The 13,189-nt window shown below is 46.7% G+C and overlaps 1 long non-coding RNA gene across 1 annotated transcript in view; it reads right to left on the minus strand.

Annotated features, from left to right (window-relative positions):
- Nucleotides 1-1,067: 1,067 nt before the first annotated feature.
- LOC132648525 (uncharacterized) overlaps nt 1,068-13,189 on the minus strand; it is a 68,278-nt gene continuing 56,156 nt past the window's right edge. Inside the window, exons 2-3 of the long non-coding RNA XR_009586935.1 lie at nt 6,518-6,776; nt 1,068-4,767 (exon numbers count right to left, since the gene is read on the minus strand). This is a non-coding gene — a long non-coding RNA (uncharacterized LOC132648525). The remainder of the gene's footprint in view (nt 4,768-6,517; nt 6,777-13,189) is intronic.

Consider the following 13,189-nt stretch of genomic DNA (forward strand, 5'->3'; position numbering starts at 1 on the left):
GCGCCTGCCAGCTTGCCAGCTCCACTGACGGAGGCAATTAGAACCAGACATCCCACAAGGGCATTCCAGGAAGCTCTCTTAAAATTCCACAGCGGCTGGGGACTTGCCTTTTCCTGTAGGGATCATCTGGTGTGTAAATAGCTAGTTGTGTAAGGCACAGGATGGGAGGAGGGATAACACACACACACACTCACACCTCCCAATACACATTCACCCACAGACAGAAAAACAGAAATATCCCCCAGCAATCCCATTCCTTCCACCTCCTGAAGAGAGAAGTTAGGAATTTACAGGCCCCCCGGGAGCATCTAATTGCTTGCTTCCTGGGATGACTGCTGTGTTTGCCTTGGACAGTGGGTGGCAGGGGCCCCCCGGGGAACTAGGACAGGACATTCCAGGTTTTTTTTTTTTCCTACCCCCTACAGATGGCTGTCCCTCACTCTCTCCCCTGGGTTCCCAGGGAAGGCCAGTAGGGGCTGGAGGTCAGTTTAGCTGATACAGAATCACAAATAGCCTCCATTTACCCGTGGGTGTAATGAAGTTAAAAAGTGGAAATGGCAGAGTGAGGCACTCCAACTCGGGGCTCACTCATTTCCACTGACCCACTTTACACCCCAGCACTGGAAACAAGGGCAGACCTGGGACCAGGAGCCAACAAGAACCCTGTTCTCCCAGCTCCCGTTTCTCAGCTGTCATTTGAAACCTTGCTTCGGCCAACGGTGTGCTACTGTGTAAGTAGACCCACAGAGCCTTTTGTGGAAGGCACTGGGAGAGGACTTAAAGGTATCAGGAAGACAGACCGGGAAGTATGTCTGCTTTCTCTAACCCAAGGGGCGGGGTGCAGCTTCTCATGGGGACTTAGAGGAGTGTAGAAGGGGGTGCCCTCTGTCACGTCTACATTTTCCAAGCTGTAGGGTCCATATCTTTGTTCCTCAGCCTGGGGTGCTGTCAACACTGTCACACTGCCCCTCCCAGCTCCTCCTCTGACACTGGATTTTGGCATGAAAAGCATATATGAGTAGGAGCAAAACAATTGCAAAGAACTAAGCCAGCATACGATTGCCATGATGTTTAATAGAAATGCCAAATAACAGCCTTCACAAATATGTTCTCTGTTCAAATATGGTGACTAATCAGTAACTTATGGGTTTAGGGGTATTTTGTTTTATTTCTTTTTGAGATAGGGTCTTCACTGTGTACCTCAGGCTGGATCTTCCTTCCCATCTCATACACTCCAATGCTGGGTTCACGGATGTGTCACCGATCCTGGGTCCTAGTTCTGCATTCTGTGACGTCATCGTTACTGGCCGAGTGTTCCCCTGTGCTTCTCATTTTCCCGTGATCTCTACTTGCTGACATCTCTCAGGTCTCTGTCTGTGTTCCAGACCAGACCCCAGGGGGGAGAAGGATTGACTGAGCCAATTGGCTGGTGGCTTCTGTGTTTGGAAGGGAAAAATTGATTTATTTGCTCATTCAACTGAAAGCACTTCCTGGTGCTGAGAATTGTGAAGGGCCGTGAAGAGAGGGTGAAGGAGCAGAGGGACGTAGAACTTCTTAAGGAATTCAGACTTGAGGGATTGTGTGTGAGTGTGTCCCCAGTTAGCTCTAATACTAAGGCTTGAAAGGGAAGGAGAGATGAAGTCAGGGCAGGGCAGAGGAAATCATTCCTGCTGACCGTAGGTGGGAAAGGGTTGCTGGAGTCAGCAGCATTGAAACTGTGCCTAGAAGGATGAATGGGCCTCCGACATACAGAGGTGGGTGAGAGGACAATCCAGTGTGGGGTGGAGGCTAGAGAGAGATGGTTGGTTAGGTGACCAGAAGGTCTCATCGGTTGGTTACACTGACTGGAGTCATAAGGAGCAGTTTGAACATCAGGCTTGGGGAATCCGACCTGGCTTTCCGAGTAGACAACATGTGGGCACACAGACCACTGGGAAAGGGCAAGTAAGTAGTAGCAGCATGTGCAGTGTGGACACTTATGCCACTCCGAAGCATGAGGCAGGTTCCTGCACCTGGCCTGTCTGCTGAAACACACGGAGCTCTGCTGTGTGAATGTCTTTCTTACGCCTTCAGCATGATTTCATGCACTCTCAAGAGAGAACTAAAGTGTCCTGCAGAATCCTTGGGTTTCAGTGGACCCCCGAAGGGGCTGCAACCCTCAGGTTGAGAACCTCTGATCTAGGTGGTGTTTCCATTTTCTCCACTGCTCCTCTGTTAGGTAGTTATTTATCAAATGTGTCTAGTGGTGGAAAGCTCGCTTCCTCCTGGCATAGTGCAGGTACAGGCCAGGCCTCACCGAGAGAATGGTTCAGACCTCCTGTAGATATAACCTGCAGCCCCCTCCTCCTGCCTGCTCGTGCTCATTAACAATAAAAGGAGTGTGTCCAGTAGCATTCAAAGGGGAAGCCTACTCTTCCCAGAGCTCGTGAGTGTTCCAGACTTCCTGCAGTAAAGATCTAGCGTAAGGGGCCGTGAAAGGTGTTTGCTACTCACGCAGAAAAGCAGGCTTTCATTCCCAACACTCACAACACTCACATCCTCCTATAACTCCAGTTCCAGGGTGCCTTCATCCTTCTTCTGGCCTCTGCGGGTTCCTGCACACACATAGGGCACGTAAATTCATACCGGCACACACATGCGGCCAAATAATAAATAAACAAGTGTTTGGAAGTCTTTTTTAAATGAATATATATGTTGCTTAAATGAATATATGTTGTTTAAATGAATATATATATATATCATGGGCTTTATTACTCTCATCTTCACAAACCTGGTGTGAACAACTTTGTGTCTTGTATGTTAGGCAGTACAGTCCCGGCAAATGTTTGCTCCAGGTTAAGCACGCAGTTAAAGTCGAAGCCAGGTTCCTTGTCTCATTTCTTCTGACGTCAAATCCTGGACTTCTAAGCAAACCAGGCAATGAGGGTGTCCTAGTTACGGTCTCTCTTGCTGTGATTAAATGCCATTATCAAATCCTACTTGGGGAGACAAGGCTTTATTCCAGCTTACACTTTTACACCATAGTCACTGAAGGATCAGGGCAGAGACTCACGGCAGGAATCCGGAGGCAGGAACTGATACAAAGTCCATGGAGAAATGCTGCTTACTGGCTTTTTCCCTCTTGACCTACTTAGGGCCACCAGTCTTTTGCTTTCTTACAACCCAGGCATGGCACCACCTATACTGGGCTGGTCCTTACACATCAATCAGTAGTTTAAAAAATGTCCTACAGATTTGCCACCAGATATATCTTATGCAGGCATTTTCTTGAGAGTTTTCTTCCCAAATGACTCTAGCTGGTATTCAAGTTGACATAAAACTAGCCAAGAAAGAGGAAGAGGGTCTATCCCTAGGTATCAGACTTGGGGTACTGTTAACTTTGTTTTTAAAAGTGCATTATGGGTAAACAATTTTTTTAGTCAAAAGACAGCATTCCTCTGTGTGTGTGTGTGTGTGTGTGTGTGTGTGTGTATGTACAACCATGAGCCCGGGGAAATATTTCAGATTAAGCAGAAACACATGGCTAACAGGTTTTATCTTCCTGTTTCTCTGTTAGAAGTATAGCCATGATCTTGACCTCAGAAGTTGCTGCAAAATGGAAGAACTGGAGTGCTCGTGACCTTGTTAGTTGAGCAATGTTTTATGCTAGGAGGGTGAGGCAAGTCACAGGCCTTGCTCTTGATAAGGAAAATACTACTTTGCTGGCTCAGCCTAAGAGACAGGGAGTAACACTTTCCGACCCCTCCACCTCCAGACCCCAAGAGAAGCACTTGCTTCTTCTCTTGAGTTCATGTTATAAACGTTTACCCATGGTTTTAGGACTCTGGGAGTCTTCATTTGTAAGCTTGACATGGAGATCTAGGGGTAGTCTTGGAGGCATCAAGTCAGTTGTTTCTGGTTTCAAAAAGGGAAACCACGTGATGTCATGATGTCACTCATGGCTCTCAAACTGGCAGGAACAATTCAGGTGTAGAGCAGTGAGGGTGAATTCACCTGTGTGTGTATCTAGCAAGGATGGAGAGGCCATGGTCCAGGCTGGAACAGCATACTTTGCTACCTTGACACTGTGTGCCTCCCTTGGAATTTATGGTACCAAGATAATAAGTATTTAAGCTCTACAGGGACATTAGGCTATTAATAGCCTCCTTAGGTAGTTTGGTTCAGGACGACTCTGAAGTTCCAACACTGATTTGGCAAATAAAGTGGATGCTCTGGCCCCCAGGGATACAGCAGCCAAGGGATAGCACAATCTTGACTATATGATGAGAGACAAAAAAGGGTATTTATAAGAGTAATAAATGTCAAAGTTGTCATGGCCATCACCCAAAGGCTAAGAAGTGATATGTTACTTCTTGAGCTAACTAATGGAAACATGTCTTAGGGATGTTGATCTCACATAGGGATTGGCTCTACATGATAAAGGATGTGTTAGAGCTAATATGGGGCAGTGAGGCAGTGAGGTGAGGGCCACAAGGAACTGAAGGTGGTCCCCAGGAGGAGCTTCTCACTGTAAGGAAAATGGGAACAGAAGGTGTGGTAGTTCAGAGCCAGGCTTTTCTGCTCAGCAAAGGCAGGATCAGGAGACTGAGTGCTCCCTCCACACTCCTGTGCTCTGTGGTCCCAACCAGACTGTTGTGGAAGACTTACTGCAGAGTGTGGGGAGGACTGCAGCAGAGTCAGGAGTGCTGGAAAGCAAGGATCACAGTTGAAGAAGGAAGCTTCGTGACAATACTGTCTAGGCAGCAGGATAGGTCCAAAAAAGAAATACTGAAAGAAAGGAAAAAAGACAGCTAGGGTGAGACTGTGAACTGGGTAGGGAGGAGAGAGAATGTCAACTGCCCCAGAATGAAGGAGAAGCAGCAGGACGCTATGAAGCAGGTTCTAAGAGGGCCCCAGGGTGTGGAAACATAAGACGTAGGTTTGAGTCTGTCTCACCACTTGCCAGATAGAGGACCTTGAACAAGTGTAGTGCCTTGGGAAGACTCATTTCCCCAATGATAAAATGAGACCTCCTTACCTTGCCATGTGGTTGAGTTAAGTGACTTGAGATATGTGAACATGTTTAACATCCTTACATGTGTTGGTTAGTTTCTTTATGCATGTAGCAACCATGTTCTATGTAAGTACTGTTGTACATGCAAAAAGCAGGCAACCTAAATTGGTGTTTTTAAAACACAAATTTTGCAGGGCATGGAGGCACATACTTTTAATCTCAGTACTTAAGAGGCAGAAGCAGATGGACCTCTGTGATTAGGGGCTAGCCTTGTCTACCTAATGACTTCTAGATCAACCAGGCCTGCGACATAGTGAGACCTGATCTTTACAAAGGAGGCAGAATTAGAAAATGAATTTACATTTCGAAGTCTGGAGCAATCTGTAAGTATTGGCGACATTGGTAAATGAAACTATCAACAAGATAAATGAGGAATTTCTTATTCATGGTTTTGGCTAGCGGTTGATGGAAAGCTCTGGAGAGCACACGCTACTAGCAAGATTAAGTGGAAGTGGAGCATGAACAGACAGTATCAGAGATACTGAGTGACTCTTCTTCAAGAGAGAGGGGAGGCCTATGGCCTGAGACATTACTGGCTGAGCTGGGGTTGGAGGTGGGGATGGGCTACCTGAGCCAGGGGATGTTTAAGCATCTCTGTACACATCCTTGCCTTGAAATGGGGTTATGGGGGCCTGTTGCCATAGCCAGAATGCCACAGAAAAAGGCTTCTCCAACAATATGCTAGCCAATTCCCTCCTCTACCGGGGAGCCTCCATGTTTTCAGGGACTGGTGAATATTGCAGGAAGGAGTGTGACTTATTTGAAAAATTCCAAACATCTCAGAAGAAGCGATGTGTCCTTACAATGAGCCTTTGTCTGGAATTGTATCATGTAGTCCCATTGGTCAGAGGCCCTGCTGTGTGTGCTGATGAACAAGGAAGGGAAGAAAAAGGGTGCTACCCAAGTTCAATGTGTCTAGAAGCCAAATTCTTCTGGACACAGAGCATGGGGCACAAAGAAATGGCCCAATGGGTAAAGGAGCCTGCTATCAAATCTGATAATCTGAATTTTATCCTCAGGACCCATGCGGTGAAAGGGGGTGCTGACGGCCACAGACAGGCTATGTGCCTCCATTCCATATAAATAAATGTTATAAAATATTAAAGAGAGAGAGAGAGAGAGAGAAAACAATCTAGAACTGGAGAGATGACTCAGTAGTTAAGAGCACTTGTTGATTTTTCCAGAGGACCTAAGTTCACCATGTCAAGTGGCTTATGAGGCGTCTGAAGACCCTGGCCTCCTGGGTCATATTCATATACCTGCATTCATATTCATATACCCCCAAGTTCAGATACGTGCACCTAAACATAATTAAAATAATAAAAAATAAACCTCTAAACAAAACAAACAAACAAAAAAACCCACAGAGCATATATAGAACAGTTATAGGTATAACAATAATAATTTTTTAAAAACCTGAAGGATATAAGTAAAAACGTTGGCAAATCACTATTTGCATCTTACACATTTTCCAGCGGAAGCACAGCTAAGTGAGTAAAGAAACCTGACGAAGGTTACAGCATCAGGATGGCAAGGCCAGGCTCAGAACTGGAGCACCAGGCGCAGGGGCCGATCACGGCACTCCGTGTCCTTGATAGTCTTGAAGTTTGCCATCTGGGCCTGAGGAACAGGAAACCCACGTCATGGTGACAGAGACTACTCAGCCTTTTCCTTGGGCTCTTTCTGCTCCTTCACTTGCAGGCATCTGACTCATGTCCAGCCCCTGTTTGGGAGGAATTTTCCAAGATAGGAGAAGATTGACAGTAGGAACACCCTGGAAGTTTCCGCATTGAAGAAATGAACATCCTCCCTTTATCTTCAAATCAAATGTTCAGGAAGGGAGAGGGCAATGCTTCCCAGAATTGGGACTGAGGTAAAACAGATGACTTAACAACCTGGCATCCCAGCTGTGACACTGGGAGGCACAATCACTAGCTGAGGAAATCGCCTGTCAGTAACACTGAGAATCGGCAGTGGTCTGGAAACCGGGCACAGCATCAGTCAGTGTCTTCAAACACAGGCCTTCCACATAGAGGCTCAAACCACAAGCTACGGGGGAAACAGGATTGTTTAGAGCATCCCCAAGGTCATCAGTCAACACCAGGCACACACTTTAGCTTTCAGGAGTGTGAGCAAGGTGAATTTGGGTTCAAAATGGCTCCAGGGCCCCATGTTTTCACTTGCAAAAGTTATAAGTACCTAAAGAGGTACCATTGGGAATACACAACTGTTTTCTCTGCTTGGGGGCTTTTATAATTTAAGATTACGTGGCTTGGGCCATACAGCCCTCCCCTCCCCCCTCCTTAGGTCTCTATAGTTTCCTCAGATCTGAGAATCCAGGCTGGCTCTGCTCTTTTCCAACCAAGGGAATGTTCTCTGGCTCTGACTGTGGACAATGAATAATTACATGCCCTTTTGCTTGCGTGCTTTTGTAGTTTATTTGTTTCAAAACAAACACAGTCCCACTAAATTGTCCAGGCCAGCTTAGAACGCAACAAATAGCCGAGGCTAGACTCAAACTCATGAAACTCATAGTCTTTCTTTCCTCAGCATAAAAAACTGGGATCATAGGTCTGCACTGCCAAGCCTAGCTCAATACACACCTATTGATCAGACACACTTGGGGTAGAAATAATCAGCACAGCTACACATCTGGAGCAACGTAAACTCATTTGAAAGCTTAAGGTCTGTTCGAATCCGACATCAATTTCCGTAAACACGAATCTCTGACTGTAAGTCGGGGAGGCCTGGCCTGTGTGCTACAAAGATGGCGGAATGCACTATGCTTCCTTATACTAAACGAAAAGTGGCCTTTACTTTTCAGTGGCTAAGAGAAAAGCTGCAAAGTGAGAGACAGTTCCTGTTCTGAAAGCCACCCAAACAACTTCCAGTAACAGAGACTGCTTTCCACAAAACTGTAGTGCAGTTTTTTTTGAAGTAGGGACCACTGCTCTTTTTCCATGGGCCCATACTAGTGACCCAGGGGTCAACCATAGTGTTTTGCCAAAACTACCCATTGCCAACCTGTGTGGATGGTGATGTTGCTATTGCCTTTTGCTTCTTACAATATACCACTACTATCTAAGGCAGAGACGTGGTCTCCTGTGACAGTAGGTCACCTGTGTCTTCTCTCCTCTTCCACGTGGTAGCGCATGGATGCTTCAGAAAAGCAAAATTGACTATGCCTCTGTTTCCTGCTCTGACCCCCACGGGGGCCTCCTACTGTCTCTTCTTTGCCCTGTTGAGCCTTGCATGGCCTGGCATCTCCCTTCCTCCTGGACCCTGACTCTTCCTGGTCCAGCCGTGCTGCTGTCTTTTCATTCTCACACTCACCAAGGCTCTTCCCACCACAGGGCCCTTCAGACATACTGTTCAACCAACAAATACCATTCTTTCACTTCTTAACCCACATCTCTTACTTGCCCCTTACATCTGTGTCACCCTCTGGGAAAGATATCTTCTACACCCAGTCTATATTAAACTCTTTATTTCCATGTATTTAGAGCTCTGCTTCTGACTCCTTTGTGGCCCTGGAATAGGCCCACTTTAATTTTGTGTGCCCACATTCGGTGAATCATGAGGACAAATGACTGTGTCATGTAAAAGCGACTTTGAAATACATTTGTCAGAATGGAGGGAGGGCCTCATGCTTGGCCCCTGGTAGGTGCCTATTAGAGCAGATGAATAAGGTGGAAAGAAACAGCAGATGCAGGCCAGCTGAGCTAGTAGCACTGGATCCTGCTTTCACCCCTGGCTCTGCATCTCTTCCACAGAAAGGTCTTGTCCTTCGAGACATGAGGTCTCCTGTCCAAGGGGTGTTGAACCAGCTTTTCTATGCTACTTGCGGATGCTGACTTTGCCTCTTCGTGGCTGCCTGACTTTGATTGAGCCTGCTGTTTCTCTAAGTCTTCAACATTAAGAAGTCTGTGAGGTTTCCGTCCCAGCCAGTGGCAGTGACAATGGAGAGGAAATGGAAAATAAGTAAGTAAGTAAGTAAGTAAATAAATAAATAAAAGACATCCAGGCAAAATGATAACTGCACCACCAGCGTCATCACTGGGGAATCTGTTGGACATGTACAGCTCCAATCCTCCCTACAGTGCCCAGACAGAGTTATCAGGGTGGATCCAGGACACTGCTAGGAATCCCTCCAGGGTATTCTGATACAAGTGCCAGTTAGATTAGAGACCAAGAGTTCGAGAGAGGGCATGCTGAGGCAGAGAAGGTTCTAGAAGGAACCCTGGGTACCTAGGGCTGTTAGAGATCTTGACCTCCCTGTCTCTGGGAGCATCAGGTCCTAGCTTGCAGGAGCTGTCTGTAGGGCATGGAAAGGGCTTCATGTAGACCTCTATAGGTGGAAACCCCACTTTTATAGGAGACATTTAGAAGTTGCAATCACAGAAATTCACATCCTGATTACATGGGGTGTCCCAACACAGCTTGAGACAGGACAAGGGACAGGAAATGGGGCCACTCGGTGCACCTGTGTTCCGAAACATCTGGCTGTCCTGGCTGTGGGGTGTGTGAGGGGGTAGCAAGCCGCACTACAGAGACCTCCTGGTTTCCTTTCTCCGGAAACATCCCAGGCCTGGGAGAGCCATTTGCACCTGTGAGATCCCCTTCCTAGGAAGGACTTCTCACAGACACTGTGAGACTCTCAGGAATACTTTCTATTCTTGTCAAGTCATCTAAACATTTAGTACACAGGTTCTGGAGGGGCCAAGCAACTCAGCCTCATCGACATTACCCCAAAGGTTTGCACAATAAACCCAACATCTGGTTCCTTGACAGCATCTTTACCAATGGGATACACCCAAAAGCAGAGAAGCACAGTTCATCCACAGAGTTTGGAATCCAGTCAATGCTTTGCTGCACTTACCAGTGTCTTTTGAGCAGACTTCGGCCTTCCTCTTTACTGTTTGCTTCTCTAATCTCTGTGCTTTGATACTTTTATTGTATATGCCAAGGGCAAAGTGAAAGTTTACTAATTAGTATTTCTCATCATGTCTCCATCATTGTCCTTATACTTATTTAAATGCTACTGTTCAGAGGTGGAGAGATCTCTGGAAGATGACGCTAGAGAATAACACCTATTTGGCTTCACAGTCTATCTGTGGATAACCCATGAAGTGTCAGACATCATTCCGGGCACTGGGATGCAGGGGTGAGAAAATCAAAGGATCAGCCTTCACGGAGCTAATATCATCTATGAGTATATTAACAAACAAACAACACAATGTGAGATAGTTACCTGTGCTAGCAAATGAAGTACAACGGTAGAGTAGGAACAGAGGCTGGAGAGACGGTTCAGTTCTAAGAACACTTGTTGCTCCTCCAGAGGACCTGAGTTTGGTTCCCAGTACTCACATCTGGAGGCTCAGTAACTTTAGCTCCAGGGAAGCTACGGTTTTCTTCTGGACAATTCAGGCCCCTCAGATATGTTACACACACACACACACACACACACACACACACACACACAAATAAGATCCTAAAAGGAGGTGTCTTTGTTAGGGTTTTATTTCTGTGAAGAGACACCGTGACTACTATGGCAACTGTTTTGAAGGAAAACATTTCATTGAGGATGGCTTACAGTTTAGAGGTTTAGTCCATTATCATCATGGTGGGAAGGATGTTTGCAGGCAGGCAAATGTGGTGCTGGAGAGGAGCTGAGAGTTATACATCAGGATAGACAGGAAGCAGGAAGAAAAAGTGACCCTGGGCCTGGCTTGTGCCTCTGAAACCTCAAAGCACATCCCCAGTGACACACTTCCTCCAACAAGGCCACACTTCCTCCAACAAGGCCACACCTCAAATAATGCCACTCTTTATGAGTAGATGGGTTCATTTTCATTCAAACCTCTACAGTGGGCCAGAGCATAAGGTATTTTCCACTGGATAGGAAGGGAAGGCCCTGCTTTCACAGAAGGAAGGGTATGTGTGCTGACTGCATTTACATTATTCTGATTACAATACTCAACAAAACCAACTCAAGGGAGAAAAGATTTGTTTGGGCTCCTGGTTCCAAAAGAGTTCAGACTGACAGGTCTACTTCTTCCACCTCAGCTCCTTTCAAACATTTCAGAACCTCCTAAAACAGTTCCACCAACTGGACACAAGACAATGGGCGACATTTCTGATATTAACAATACCAGAGTGGCCTTTGCAGAAACCCAGGAGAACAGCTTTCAGAGCAAGGCTCTGAGGCGGGGGGGGGGGGGGGATTGTCTACAGCATGGCAGGGATGGATGGAGGAGGGATGGGGTGGAGAAAGAAACCTGGAGCCTGAGTTTCCAGCAACAGAGAAGCTAGTAGGATGGGATTTGCCAGTCAATGGGGGAGCTGTGCTTTTACAGTGAGTTGGAGTATGAACATGGATTACAGTGTCTGACCCAATAGGAGCTATTGAAGAACAGCCCTGAGCAGTGGAGGTAGAAGTAGTAGCCATAAGGAGGCTCTTGTTCTCATTCAACTGGGAGATGGGAAACTGGATTCAGGATGAGACCAGAAGAGGTGGTGGGCAGGCAAGACTAGCTGGCTAGTCCTCCTCAGAAATGAAAGGCAACAGGACTACCTGGCTTGGTTGGTTCTAGGACAGACTGCATTTGCCCTAGCTATTGGGATAGACTGAACATTCTGTAGCCAAGGAGGGAAAACTGGGTAAGGAGTTAGGGAGGGAGGGAGCACTACAGCTCAGTTTGTAGAGTTAACACTGGGAAGTCAGAGGCACATGCCGAGGAGGCCAGAATTTGCAGTCATGCCAATACATTTAATTTAACACAATGACAGGGCAGATGTGCAAATGATGCCATGGAAAGCAGATTGATGGAGCGGAGATGGAGGCTTGGTTGTACAAGGGGACTGTGGCTCATTCAATTGAGGAGACCCCAACAATGACAGAGTGGATGAGAAGAAGTCTTCCAGGAGGTAGAGACTACCAGGCAAGAGGGTATGCTGAGGTGTCAAGGTCAGCTCCAGGCACGTTCCCAGCAAGGTCATAAAGAAGCAATACATCATGGTAGACTGGGACATAACCTCCCATGTTTCAGCAGCAAATGACCCACATCTCCATCCTGACCATCCAGACATCCAGACTGAAGAGCCACAGAAGAAAGAGCTGGCGATTTCAAATTCTGACAATGTGTGAGAGCAGAGGCGCGCTGTGGATTTGAATGTTAATTAGTAACATAAGCTCTCATTCACATACTGGGTGTTCTGTGTAGCTACAACCTGCACAGCCCTTACTATCCCCATGTGCAGCCATTGTTTGCATCTGGCAGGAACTTGCTCTGCTGTTAAAACCTTCAAGCATTCCTTCTGTGCCGTATCTGTTACACGGAGCAATACATAATGGACTAGACAGGATTATTGGCCCAAATGGAAATACCAGATGTGAGATGAAGAGGGGTTTCTAGAACCACACACAATATCTCTAGCCTCAAACAGCTGTTCACTGTGAATAGGAAGATTCGCACGGGGCCTTCCACAACCTGTGATGTGGGCGTACAGAATTGAGTGTACACATTCCACTGGGGGCAGCAAGCTGGAGGAGGGGGAGTTATGGATCTCGGCTTATGGCCCTGGCTCCTCTAGCTGTGGCTCCAGGGCTGTGATCTCCAAACTGTGGGGCTGCTTTCCAGAAAGCAGCACAGTGAGAAAGACTTCCGTTGTGTACATCTGTCTGTCTGGGTACACTGGCCCACCCTCCTGCACCCATGAGTCTATCCTCTTGGGTTTATGTGTCTACCCTTCTGGGTCCATGAGTCTAACCTCCTGGGCCTTCAGTATTGCGCTGTCACTTCCAGCAGATCCTGGGGTTTGGGCCACACTGTGTCACTATTCTGAACTTCTACGTCCTCATCCATGCAGTAGGATGCCTGTGCCAGATTTTCTCCCCAAGTTCTTGTTGGTCTCCCAGAATGAATTGAGAAATGTTCCACTTTCTAAGACTTTGTGTGAAATGTGTGCTATCAGTTTCAAACTCACCAAGAAAACCAACGGAGCCTGGAGTTATCTTTGTGGAAGTGTTGTGAATGAATGTAAATGGATTTTTTTTTTTTTAAACACGGAGGTTATACTATGTAGATTTTCTGTCCCATCTCCAATCAGCTTTGTTAAATTACTAGGCAGCTGCTT

The sequence above is a fragment of the Meriones unguiculatus genome, chromosome 17 (assembly GCF_030254825.1).
Source record: "Meriones unguiculatus strain TT.TT164.6M chromosome 17, Bangor_MerUng_6.1, whole genome shotgun sequence".
Classification (NCBI taxonomy): domain Eukaryota; kingdom Metazoa; phylum Chordata; class Mammalia; order Rodentia; family Muridae; genus Meriones; species Meriones unguiculatus.